At 33.5% G+C, this 13,348-nt stretch overlaps 1 protein-coding gene across 19 annotated transcripts in view; it reads left to right on the top strand.

Moving 5' to 3' along the window:
- RPS6KA3 (ribosomal protein S6 kinase A3) overlaps window positions 1-13,348 on the top strand; it is a 1,133,953-nt gene that overhangs the window by 1,040,527 nt on the left and 80,078 nt on the right. For 6 of the 19 annotated variants that reach the window (XM_072744446.1, XM_072744453.1, XM_072744445.1 and 3 more), the window contains 2 exons: window positions 9,798-9,891; window positions 10,866-10,902. The exons of 3 other annotated variants lie outside the window; for them this stretch is intronic. The gene's annotated coding sequence lies outside the window, so the exon portion shown is untranslated. Of the gene's footprint in view, window positions 1-9,522; window positions 9,639-9,797; window positions 9,892-10,801; window positions 10,903-13,348 lie in introns of those variants that run through there. 10 more of the 19 variants (XM_072744456.1, XM_072744457.1, XM_072744454.1 and 7 more) reach the window with 5 other exon arrangements.

Here is a 13,348-nt window from a genome sequence, read left to right as displayed (position 1 = left end):
AGACGAAATCTACAGATGCAGAAACTGACTGAACCCCAAACAAGATAAACCCAAAATAATCCATGCCCAGACAAATCAAAATCAGGCCTTTGGAAACGAGAGCGTGTTTAATGGGTATGGAGTTTCAATTTTGCAAGATGAAAATGTTTTGGATATTGGTGGCACAACGGTGTAAATATATTTAACACACTGAACTGTACACTAAAAAGTAAGATGGTAAATTTTATGTTGTATTTTACCACAATTTTTTAAAAAATGCTTAATCAAACTAAAAGTAAAGCAAAGAATCTTGAATACAGCTAAAGAGAAATGAGCTACTACATATAAGGGAACAATGATTCAAATGACAACAGATCCTACATTAGAAACCATGGGAGCCAGGATGAAATGCACCATTTTTCAAGTGCTGAAAGAAAAAGATCAGCCCAGAATTCTATACCCAGCAAAAACATCATTCAGGAATGAAGGTACATTCAAAACAGTCTCAGATGAAGGAAGGCTAGGAGAATTTGTCTATAGCAGATCCTGAAAGAATGACCACAGGTAGTTCTTCAAGCAGAAAGGAAATTTTAGAAGAAGGATCTGGAATATCAAGAGTAAAGGAACAATATGAATTATACACAGTCTTTCCAGAAAATAGAAGAGGAAATACTTCATAATTCATTTTATGAGGCCAATATTGTCCTGAAACCAGGACCTAAAGACAGTACAGAAAAGAAAGCTATAGACCAGTATCCCTCAAGAACGTGAACACAGAATCCCCAAAATGCTAGCAAAAGAAATCAAGCAACATATGAAAAGAACTATACACTGTGATGAAATGGATTTTATTCCAAGGATGTAAGACTGGTTCAGTATTTAAAAATCAGTCTGTATAGTCCACCATATTAAAAAGAAAAATCACATTATATTAATAGTGCAGAAAATGCATTAAACTGAATTAAACATTCATAGTAAAAACTCATCAAACTAAGAATTCTTTATCAGTTTGATAAAGAATATTTACACACACACACACACACACACACAGAAAAAACCCACATCATACTTAATGGTGTAAGACTGAATGCTTTCCCCTTAATATCAGGAACAAGACAAGAATGTCCATTCTCACTACTGCTATTCAACATAGTCCTGGAAGTTCTGAACAGTGTAATAGGCAAGAAAAGGAAATAATAAAAGACATACAGATTGGAAAGGAAGAAATAAGACTTTTACAAGTGATTTTGTAAATCCCAAGGGATCTACATAAAACTAGAAATGAGTTCAGAAAAGTTATATGATACAAGAACAGAATAAAAGAATAAATTATATTTCTGTATATTGGCAATGAATGTATGAAAACTGAAATGAAAAACATAGTACCATTTGGAATTGCTCAAAAAAATACTTAGGTATAAAACTAACAAAACATGTATAGGATGTGTATGCTGAAACTAAAAGTGCCAATAAAAGAAATCAAAGGTCAAAATCTATGGAAAGGGTACTGTGTTCATAGATTGAAGACTCAACATATTAAAGATGTCAGTTCTCCCCAAATTCTTCTAAAGGTTTAACACAAGCTTGTTCTGAAAGTTATATGGAAAGATAAAGGAACTAAAATATCTAATATAGAAATAAAGTGGAAGGATCCAATTTTAAGACTTACTATATAGCTTCAGTAATCAAAACTGTGGCATTTTGTGGTATAAACGCATAGGGGTGCCTGGATGGCTCAGTCATTTTGAGTGTCTGACTCTTGATCTCAGCTTAGGTCTTGATCTCAGGGTTGTGAATTCAATATAAAACACAAATAGACCCATACAAGTACAGCCAGTTGATTATTATCAAAGATGCAAAAGCAATTCAATGGAAGAAGGATAAATGGGCTTTTCAACAGTGGTGCTTGGAACAACTACATATCCGTGGGTAAAGCAACACCTCAACCTCACACCTTATACAAAAACTAATTGAAAATGTATCATGGGGGAATTAACAGTATACTTACCTTAATGAGCAATGAGTAACGTGTAGAATTGTTGAATCACTATACTGTATGCCTGAAACTAATATAACACTGTATGTTAACTGTACTAGATTTAAAATAAAAAATAGGAGAAAACATCTGCTAAAAAGATGCACACAAAAAAAACTCAAACAGGAAAATATCATGGATTTAAATGTAAAATATAAAACTTTTAGAATTTAAACCTAGAAGAAACTCTTCAGGATATTGGGCTAAATGAAGAATTCTTAGACCAAACACCAAAAACACTATCCATAAAAGAAAAAAATTAGACTTTATCAAAATTCAAAACATTTGCTCTATGAAAAACAACCCTGTTAAGGCAATGGAAAGACAAGTAGGTTACAGAATGGGTAAAAATATTTGCAAACCCGTATCTGAGACAGGGCTTGTATTTAGACTACATAAAGAACTCTAAACAGTAACTTAAGGCAAACAATCCATTTAGAAATCTGACAAAAGAGATGAATAGGTATTTCACCAAAGAGGATATATAGATAGCAAATAAGCATATGAAAAGATATCAGCATGGTTAGCTATCAGGGAAATTAAAATCATCATGAGGTATGAGTCCTTGACTTTTGTAAGAGCCAAAATAAAAAATAGTGGGAATACTGAATGTTGGTGAGGATGTGGACATTGTAGATTTCATGCGTTGCTAGTGGGGGTATAAAATACAGCCTTTCTGGAAAATAGCTCGGCTCTTTCTTTTAAAACTAAGCATAAACTTACTGTATGACCCAACAGTCATACTCCTAGGCATTGATCCCAGAGAAATGAAAAGTAATGTCCACACAGATGTCTGTACACAAATTTTTATAGCAGCTCTATTTTGTAATGTCCAAAATTTAGAAACCAAATGTCATTCAGTAGGTGAATGGTTAAATAAGCTGTGGTACATTCACACTGGAATGCTACTCAGCAACTTAAAAGGAATGGATTATTGATACATGTAGCAATCTGGATGAATCTCAAGAGAATTCATACTCAGTGGATAAAGTTACATATTGTGTGATTCCATTAACATAACATTCTTGAAATGACAAAATTATAGAATGGTGACAAGACCAGGGTTAGAAAGAGAGCAGGAGGGAGGTGGGTGTGGTTATAAAGGGGCAGCACATAAGATCCTGGTGGTGATGAACTAAGTGTTTAGTATCTTTGTAAGTGGTGTAAACACAGGAATCTATAATGTGATAAATTGGATAGAACACACACATGAGAACCTGTAAAACCATTGAAATCTGAATAAGGTCTGGGCTTTGTACCAGTATAAATTTCCTTGTTTTGACAGGAAGTTATGTAAGATGTAACCTCTGGATTAAAGGTATATGGGACCTCTCTTTTACTTTTCCAACCTCCTATGAATCTATAATCATTTTTTACTTAAAAGTTAAAAAAAGTCCACACTGGATAAAATTCAATGTCTGTTCTCAATTAAAAACAGTAAAATGGGATTAAAATGGTGTGTCTTTAATGTGAGATTTTAAAAACAGTCTCAGACCAATAGCCAGTGTCATGCTTGATGGGGACATACTAAGTCAATCCCATTAAAACTGCCTGCTGTTTTCACCTCTATTTTATACTCTAGAAGAGTTTGCTAATACAATTAGTCAAGAAAATCAGAGTATTCAAAAGAATAGTAAAAAATTACTATTCATAGATGTTATAGTCATCTACTTAATCTAAGGAAGTCACTAAAAAGGTTCTTTAAAACTGATAGTCTACGGGGATCCCTGGGTGGCGCAGCGGTTTGGCGCCTGCCTTTGGCCCAGGGCGCGATCCTGGAGACCCGGGATCGAATCCCACGTCGGGCTCCCGGTGCATGGAGCCTGCTTCTCCCTCTGCCTGTGTCTCTGCCTCTCTCGCGCTCTCTCTGTGTGACTATCATAAATAAATAAAACTTAAAAAAAAAAAAAAACTGATAGTCTAATAAGGTGGTATTATGCAAAAATACATTCAGAAATCAATAAATAGCTTTTCTAGGTAGAAATGGTAATGGAAAAAATCTCATTCAAAGTAGTAAAAATATTAAATTTTTGGAAATTAACATAATAAGCAAAGGGCAGGAAGTAAATTTAAAAATTAGTTGCATTAAAGACTAATTTGAATAAATTGGAAGAAAAGCTATTGTTCTTTAAATTACTTTAAGAGTTAAGGCTTGTTTTTTTCCTTATTGTTTATTTTTTAAGAATTGAGGATAACGGGATCCCTGGGTGGTGCAGTGGTTTGGCGCCTGCCTTTGGCCCAGGGCGCGATCCTGGAGACCCGGGATCGAATCCCACGTCGGGCTCCCGGTGCATGGAGCCTGCTTCTCCCTCTGCCTGTGTCTCTGCCTCTCTCTCTGTGTGTGACTATCATAAATAAAAAAAAAAAAAAAAAAGAATTGAGGATAACATTCTGTCTTGAATGTTCCCAGATGTTTAGTTTTTTAAAAGTTTCTTAGGCTTCTTTTAGTTATTTTATAGTTTATCTGAACAATTAATACTAACAATTTTTAGTAAAATGAACTTATTGATGGTGATAATAGCATAGCATTATCTTAATATACTTAATATTATGTGCAGCTAGAATTAATCATGGAGCTATAATTAGAAACTTTGACTGTTTTTTCAGAAGTAAACCCTGATGCCAGGTTGTGTTTATATATACTTATGGTAATTTTTAAATATGCATACACATTTTTTTTAATGAGTGAGTAATTTGGATTGTTATTTCCTAAGTAAATTCAACTCCAAACTTGTCTAAAACACTTTGTATTAAGATACAGTTAATAAAACACAAATAGGAATTTTGCTTGGATGTTAAGCTCTGATTTATTGTGTATTTGAGCAAATCCCATTCTGTTTCATTTTACTACGTACAAGTTATTGCTGTCTTCTTTTTGTTCATAAGAATGTTGATAAGACTGTATCTAACTTTAAGTGATTGTTAACCATTACATTATTGGTGACATATATTGGGTTCAGTTCAGCAAACATTCAAGCACCACTTGTTTTTATCAATTAGGAAACAGATTCAGGTCATTTTGCCACAGTCACATAACAAAAACTTGGGCTTTTAAAGCCCTTCATCATGGTTTTTCTGTTTTAGATAGGAGGACTCCATTAAGCCTCTGGAAACCAGAAGAAATCATTAGACTTATTCCTGAGACTCTTAAATTAGCTAACCCAAGTAATGCATTAAAGAGTTACCTAGTACTAAAATTTTTAGCCTTCAAAATGGAAGTGGTCCCATTAAGATAAGACTCCTCAGAATGCCCTCAAATATTTGTATTTGTCATTTCCTCTGGCAAGGCGAACAGGAGGAAAGAGAAGCTAACATTGAACACTCAAAGACACTGGGCTTTGCCACAACCTCCAGCATAACTAGTATCCAAATCTTATAGATTAGAAAACTGAGGCTCATGTTAAGTAACTTGCCCAAAATCACACCTATAATAAAGGGCAAAGTAAGGTTTTGAAGCTTAATATGTTGGATTCCAAAGCCGAAGATGTTTTCTCTACATTGTGATTTCCCAGACTTGTCTAATCACAGGAATCATCTAAAGTGCCTGTTTAAAAAATGAAATGAAATGCCATGGGGATCGCTGGGTGGCTCAGCGGTTTGGCGCCTGCCTTCGGCTCAGGGCATGATCCTGGAGTACCGGGATGAAGTCCCACATCGGGCTTCTTGCATGGAGCCTGCTTCTCCCTCTGCCTGTGTCTCTGCCTGTGTCTCTCATGAATAAATAAATAAAATCTTAAAAAAAAGAGAAAGAAAGGCCATGGGGCTTCTGAATTTCTGATTCAGTTTGGGATAAGACCTGGTAATGTATCATTACCAGGAATCTTAGGTGATTCTGATCATCACACAGGTTTGGAAAATACTACCAACTCCATTAGAGTACTAAGAGTTGGGACTTGAAGGCATTAGGAAGGTAGGAATAGGTTTGGGAGTAGATAGAGGAGCTTAAAAAAACATGTTGACACTTAATGAGTTACCAACACTAGTGAAATAAGAATAGTAAAATTTGGGGCACCTGGATGGGTCTTGATCTCAGATTTGTAAGTTTGAGCCTCATGTTGGATGTAGAAATTACTTGAAAATAGAATCTTAAAAGAATAGTAAAATTGGATTGTGAAAATTATAAGATTGCTTTAGGTTCCTTACTCTGCACAGAAAAACAATGTCTTTTTTCTTTTTCTTAGTACTTCTCTTTCAGGTGACAACAGTTACACAATCATTCTTTGACATTATCCTTGTTTATATTTGGGTACAAAGGCACCGCTGAAGGATGGCTAAAAGTGTATTTTGGATGCAGACAGGAAAGAAGGAATTAGACTCAGAAATAACATAAAGGTGCACCTGGGTGGCTCAGTCAGTTAAATGTCGACTCTTGATTTCTGCTCAGGTCATGATCTCAGGGTTGTGAGATCGAGCCCCGAATCATTGGGCTCTGCCCTGGGGCATGGAGCCTGCTTAAGATTCTCTCCCTCTCTGCCCTTCCCCTGCTCACAGGTGCACACATACAAACTCTCCTTAAAAAAAAAGGAAAAAAAGAACATAAAAACAGCTTTAAATACAGAATCAATAATTTCCTCAGGTGTGAAAACTCTAGAAAATCTTAAATAACTTTAATCCTTTAAGGCTTAAAGTCACAAGATTATAACATTCTCAAGCTGCAAGAGCTCTTAGATAACCACATATTTTATGCATGAAGAAACCACAACTCAAGAGAGGCTTAAGGACTTGCCCACAGTCCTGTGGCAAATTTTCAAATCCATGCTGGCCAAGGTTCCATCTGACTCTTTTGGATTGCAGATAAGTATCAGAAAATAGTGACTTTTCCACAGTCACACTGCTTTTTAGAAATAAGTTTACTGGCAAATCATATTTACCTTATATTCACTACTTTGTTTATCTAATTTTATAGTTTCTTCCTTCTTTACATGCCCTCTTGAGAGCCTGAATATATTCAAAGGGATTGTTTTTTAGGAGATTATGCTATTTGAAGTATCATGTTTGAATAACAATATGTTAGAAAAATGAACCATTACCTTCTTAGAATAGTGTATTTAATAAATGGACACTTTCAGAACATGTTGTGTTATGGAGGAACTCTAGTTTTCTCTACCTTTGATTACAAAATTTTATTTTATAGAGAAAAATGAGCAAAGGTAGATGTCTATACGTGAATTCTAACAGCATTTCTGTTTTAGGAGTATGAGCTTTGGATTCAGACTTGGGTTCAGTTATCTGCAAACCTAAGAGTTCTGTGATCTTGAACAAGTTATTAACAATTTTTTCTTCTCTGCTGTACAAAATAACCCATCTCATGGTTTATTAATGATTAATTGGACGAATTGAGAGAAAAAAATGTAACAAGGCTAACATCGTATTTTGAACAAAATAAGCATTGCATAAGCGATGGCTGTGGTTATTTCCTTGAGCCAGTAGTTATTTACAAGAATGTTAATTTCTGAATGAGTGCCTTGGGTTTATTTCTTCACTTTCTTTATCATAATCAGAAAATATGATCTGTACGATTCCTACTTTGAAGAATTTTGTATTTACTTTATGGTCTAGACATACTCTTTATAATTTTTCATAGATACTTGAAATGAACCTATATTCTTTTTACATTCTAAAATTCAGTATCTACTCTATCTAATGTAAATTACTTCAAATGCTTTGTCCTTATTTTGTTCATTATGCTAGCTGATACTAGAATGCTAAAGCTTCCCCTCCTGTTTTGTGTTTGTTCATTTAATGTTATAGTCTCCAAAATATCTTTTGTGTTTTGTGGTTAGTCTGTGATTAAATGTTCAATACTATTTTGCATTTATTACTTTTAATGACTTGTTTGAAAAAATAACATGCTAATTATAGATCTGAAAAATAGTAAAACATACACAGAAGGAAAAACATTTTTACTCTAGGAAATATCATTATTGAGTAGGGGTTTTAGATTCAGATTTGGGTTTGAATTTAGGCCCTTCTTATTAGCCTTAGGCTGATATTAGACTTTTTTTTATTTGAGCACCTACTAAATAATTATTGAGCACCTACTTGTGCCAGGCATTTTGCTAGGGGCTAAGGATATAGTACTTAAAAAGATTGACATACCCAAAGTGGTTTAATTTCCCATTTGTAAATTAGTGATAATGCCTTGAAGAGTTGTTAGAAGCATCAGAGGTGATCCGATAGTACTTATCACTTGCCTGGTGTGTGCTAATTGCTCAGTAAATGATAGCAATTATTATCACTATATGTATTAAGAACTAATTATATTTTTAGTTCAAATCAGATGACCTTTCTAATTGGTTATAGGTTTTTGCCTCACATTTTATTTTTGGCCTCAATATTACAAACTCTTTATGTTCTTCTAGTCTTACTTGTTTTGTTTGTCCCTTTAAAGCAGTAAATAATTGTGTGGGCTTTTTAACCTTTTAAAAAATATAACCAGTGACTCTTAAAGTTTTTATTATTAAGTATTTCAAACACACCAGATAAGAGAGAATTGTATAATGAGCCACCATATTCCTTTAACCCCGGAGAGATTGTCAGTTTATGGCCAATCTTGTTTATCTGTACTCTACTCATGCCCACACACATATTCTCTCTTCCCCTCCCTGGCTCCAGTGGATTATTTTGAAGCTAATCCTAGATACATCAATTCATATGTAAATATTTCATTTATATTTCTTAAAAGGTAAAGACTTTTAAAAACACATAACCATTGTAACATGATCACTCATAAAAATGTCAATAATTCTGTAATAGCATTAAGTTCCAGTAAGATACTTTCTTTTAATTAGATACTTTAAACTTTACGTTTCTTACATTATTTCTTTTGAAATGATTTCTGTCATCTTAAGTTTTTTTTCTTGTGGTTCTTTTCCTTCTGACATATGGATTATTTTTGTTTGAGGAGGTTATGAAATATTGAAGAAAGAATTATAGAGTTGGAAAGACCTGGATTTGAGTCTTGCTCTTGCCATTCACTAATTAACTTTGCTGAGCCTTGGTTTCCTCATCTGTAAAATAGGGGTGATTATACCTACCTCATGTTCTTAGGGTTGAATGTGATGCTTTCATAAAGTAGTTATTATAGTCTTTGCCAGTTATTATCTTCTAGTGATTTGGACTGCAATAAATAAATTGTTGGTTATCATATGGTTTCTCAAAACATTCCAAAATTTATATTTATTAGCTAACTACTAAAACTAGTGGTTTTCAGTAATCCTTTTAGGAAAAGAGAGAATTGAGAATCTTTTTCTCCCTTCTTCCACTACCTCTTTTATTTGAATCTACATTAATTTAGCCTGAGATTACAAATCTTACCTTTAACTAAGTTTTATATTGTTTATATACTTATATCAATTATTTACTCTTCCTTATAGACCATTTCTCCATTAGTGGGGTTATTTTATTCGTTTGTTTCTAAATATTAAGTTGGTGTCAGTATACTTCACTAGTTCTTCCCTACCTCAGTAGTCTTAAGTTCTTATTTTGATTCTCTTTTAATGGTCTAGGATGTATCTTTGAACAATTTATGAAAAAAGATACTACCAGGATGGTGAAATTTTATAAGACTTTGCTGATCTAAGAATAATTTCCTGTGACCTTTGTACATGAAAAACTAGGAAAGGTATACAATTCTTAGATCATAACTTTTCCCTTTCAACTTTCTGTAAGTCATTACTTCATTGTCTTCTGGCATTTTATTGTTGCAGAGGAAAAATCTGAGGTCATTCTGATTTCAGTTCCTTTGAAAATAACCTATTTTTTTCTGCTTGTATGCTTGTAGGATTATATCTTTATCCTTGAAATTTAAAAACATTTGCCAGGACATGTCTTGGTGTTGATGATCTCTGTTGAACCTTCTCAGTCTCCAGTCTCAGGTATTTTTTTTCAGAACTGGAAAGTTTTCTTATACTTTTGATTGATTAAAATGCTCTGTTTTTTTTCTTTAGGAACATCTGTTATTCATAGATTATTTCTATGTCTGTCTTCCATAGTTTTTTAATCTTTTCTTTCTTTTTTTTCATTTATTCAAGTTTGTCCTCTGTGGCATGGATTCTGTTTCCTGCAGTGTCGATTCTAATATTTGCTATTCACAATGCAGATTTAATTTTGCTACTGTGTTTTCATTTCTTTATTCTTACCTCAACATACTCCTGTTTCATAAGCAGAATTTCCCCTAAGGGGTACACTCCAAAAAACATAAGGTGGATTCAGGCCTAAAATGGATCTATTTTCTGAGGCCACAAACCACAGGACCAAACTGAAAACAAAAAGCTTCTGAAAGGGTCCTCTAAAACTTAAAAATGTAGATATAACCAGAGGTCATTTCTACCCTAGTCTAGAAAATGCAGCAGTCTTGAGTATTAGCAGACCTTTAGTTGCTCAAGGAATAGCAAATCAACCCATAAGGGCACCTTAACTAGAAATAATGGATTTTTCTGATTATGTTAATTGCACTTTTTCTCATTATAAAAATAATAGATAATAAATGCATATAATTTTGAAAATACAGTACAAGAAGAAAATCCTATGACCCAGGTAACTACTGATAACATTTTATGTTTTGCCAGTTACATACACACATGTTGGGGGGGGCATAAAATTGGGGTCATGCTATATAGTTTTGTATCCTTTTTAATTTAATATATTACAAGCGTATTTTTGCATCATTAATTTTTTGAGGCCCTTATTTTAACCATTGCATAGTATTCCTACATATGAATAGATGTGTTATGATTTATTTAACCAGTCCCCTGTTGGTCATTTAGATTGTTTTCTATTTTTCAGTATAATGAGTATGATGAATATCACTGTACATAAGTCTTTATGCACATCTCTGATATTTCCTTAGGATAAATGAGGAGCTGATTCTTAATCCTGTCATATTGGTAAGGATTATATACATTCCTTATTAAGAATATAAAATGCTTGTTTCTTATTGTTTCATTGTGATTGCATAGAAGATTCTTTGGATTCTGAACAATTTGATGGTATCTGAACTGAAATTCAAGAGAGGTTTCTCATGCCTCATCCTCAACACCTTCATGGACTCCTATTGTATATGCTTTGGGCAGGAGAACAACTGCGGATGTCAGGGAGTTTGGAAGGCAAATATACTTGTGGGAACTTGAGGGTGGTTAAAAAAATATATACAGTCCTTGCTCATTCCTACAACCCGGTCTTCAAATTAGTACACCAGGGTTCTGGACCCTTTCTTTTCCTCCTCCCTTCCTATTATTTCAGGCTCTTATTCTCTGTGAGGAATTCTTTTCTCCCAATGTTCATATGTATATTTCGTTTCTACATAGGAGGATGTCAGATGATATTTCCTAGTAATCTCAAGGTACCGTTGTCAGTCACAGATGATTTTTTTAGTTCTAGTATACTTGTATATGATGATCTGTTGGACTCAAAGCATTTTTTAATGTATTTTATATTTTCTTTAAAGGCATCCAACAGTAACCTGAAACTGTGCATTGTTGTAACATATGGTTACAACAAAACAATCTGTTTAATAAAGTTACTTAAAACAAAATTTTTATTTAGTAAAATATTCTTATTTTTAACATTTCAGAATTTTCCTTAAAATACTTGGGAATACTCTAGAAGTCCTGAAACCTTGGTTAAGAATTACTGGTTTGGATTGTTCATCCTTTTTAAACCAGAAAGATGATCTTAAGTGATAATTTCATACCACAACCTTAGAAGTTATTTTGAAAACAATTCTTGCTGAAATGCAAGCTAACAGTCTCCTTTGTCTGATTTGTTCTGATGAGACCCATATTGTATGTTATTTTAATTTTTGACTTTTACACATTTCAGACTAACAGAGTAAAGCATGATTAGCATTTCCTAACCTTTTCCAGTATTTCACATAATATTTGCATATGTACAATCTGCCAAGCTCTGCAGTTTTTTGGCTGGAAGGCATAATGGTGGGATGAGAGAGGATAAATACATTTGCCTCACTTTTAAACTATTCTTTTTTGTCTGTACTCATTCTTTGGCCACAATGTTTAAAAATATACTACACGTATGAATGATCTCTTTCACCCTGCGTGGTGGGAAATTGGCTGTATTAAGTGATGAAATAAGTATCTCAGCACTCCCCTGTACTACTTCATTGCATTATATCTTTAGAAGTTAACTGTAGAAATGTATATATTACACAATTCAGGCAAAAGAGAGGGGACAGGAAGTAGCATTTACTGAGTATCTACTGTCCCTTGGTGGATCCATTTGAGTACGACATCCCCGTGAGGTAGATATTATGTGCATCTTATAGATGAAGAAACTAAGACTCAAAATGTTGAGCAACTCACCCAAGGTCAGGTAACTATAGCAGTAAGTGACAGAGCTGGGGTTTAAACCTGGTACTAGTGAGATGCAGACGACAATTTTTCTGCTTCTTAAAATTAAATAAGTTTTCTTATTCAATAGGTACTATTCCTTGAACTTTTGGAACTATAGAAATTGTGATATCAAATCAGATGGCCCATGTATCATAATTCCTAGTGAAGCCAAGGGTCATTTTTCATAAAGGAAACTTATTAGTTGCATGAATAATTATGCTCATTTCTAATAGATAATATTTGAATCCTTGTTTTTATGAAATGATACAAAAGGTTTGTTGAAGTAAAAATGCTTTTTAAAGTAGATTTTTGTAAAGCTTCAATATGTAGAATAACATTGGCTTTTATATTTTCCTTAAATTGTTCAAAATTTTCAATCTTTGCTAAACTTAGAAAGGAAGTAGATATTTTGGCAAAAAGTAGATCATAAACTACCTTTAGATCATGTTTCACTTCATTTTTTTTAGATTGCCTTGTTTGTATATTACTGTTAACTGGCTGGGTGAGGAGTTTAGAAAAATATATTGTAAAATTTATGGATTACATGAAGATGAATATAGGGAAGAGGTTTATTAGCAGATTCAAAATCCATTTTATAGAAGCTGTAGCAATCCTATAGAGGATCAGAACTAGAAAAAGATGAATCAAAAACTTAAAATAAGGCTTTATTCGTGAGACTAAGTATATCAACAGTATACAGGACTTAGTTGCACTATAGAGAAGGCAAGTATTTAATCAACAGAAAACTTAGTATGACTCAGCAATGTGTTTGGGCATTTCAAGAATAATGCATATGTGAACTGCATTAATATACAAGGGAGGTGATAGGCTCTTTACTCTGCATATGTCGTATCAAGGTTGGAATGTTAATTGAAAGCAGTTCTGTATACTACTCTTTAAGATGAATTTGGTGCATGCTTAGAAAAGAAGATGGTCTCATCTATCTGAAAGGAATGTTTGAAGGAACTTGGCTTGTCTAGTA

The sequence above is a fragment of the Vulpes vulpes genome, chromosome X, assembly GCF_048418805.1.
Source record: "Vulpes vulpes isolate BD-2025 chromosome X, VulVul3, whole genome shotgun sequence".
Classification (NCBI taxonomy): domain Eukaryota; kingdom Metazoa; phylum Chordata; class Mammalia; order Carnivora; family Canidae; genus Vulpes; species Vulpes vulpes.
The sequence above is the reverse complement of the archived record's forward strand: the minus strand, read 5'-3'. Positions and strand labels throughout refer to the sequence as shown.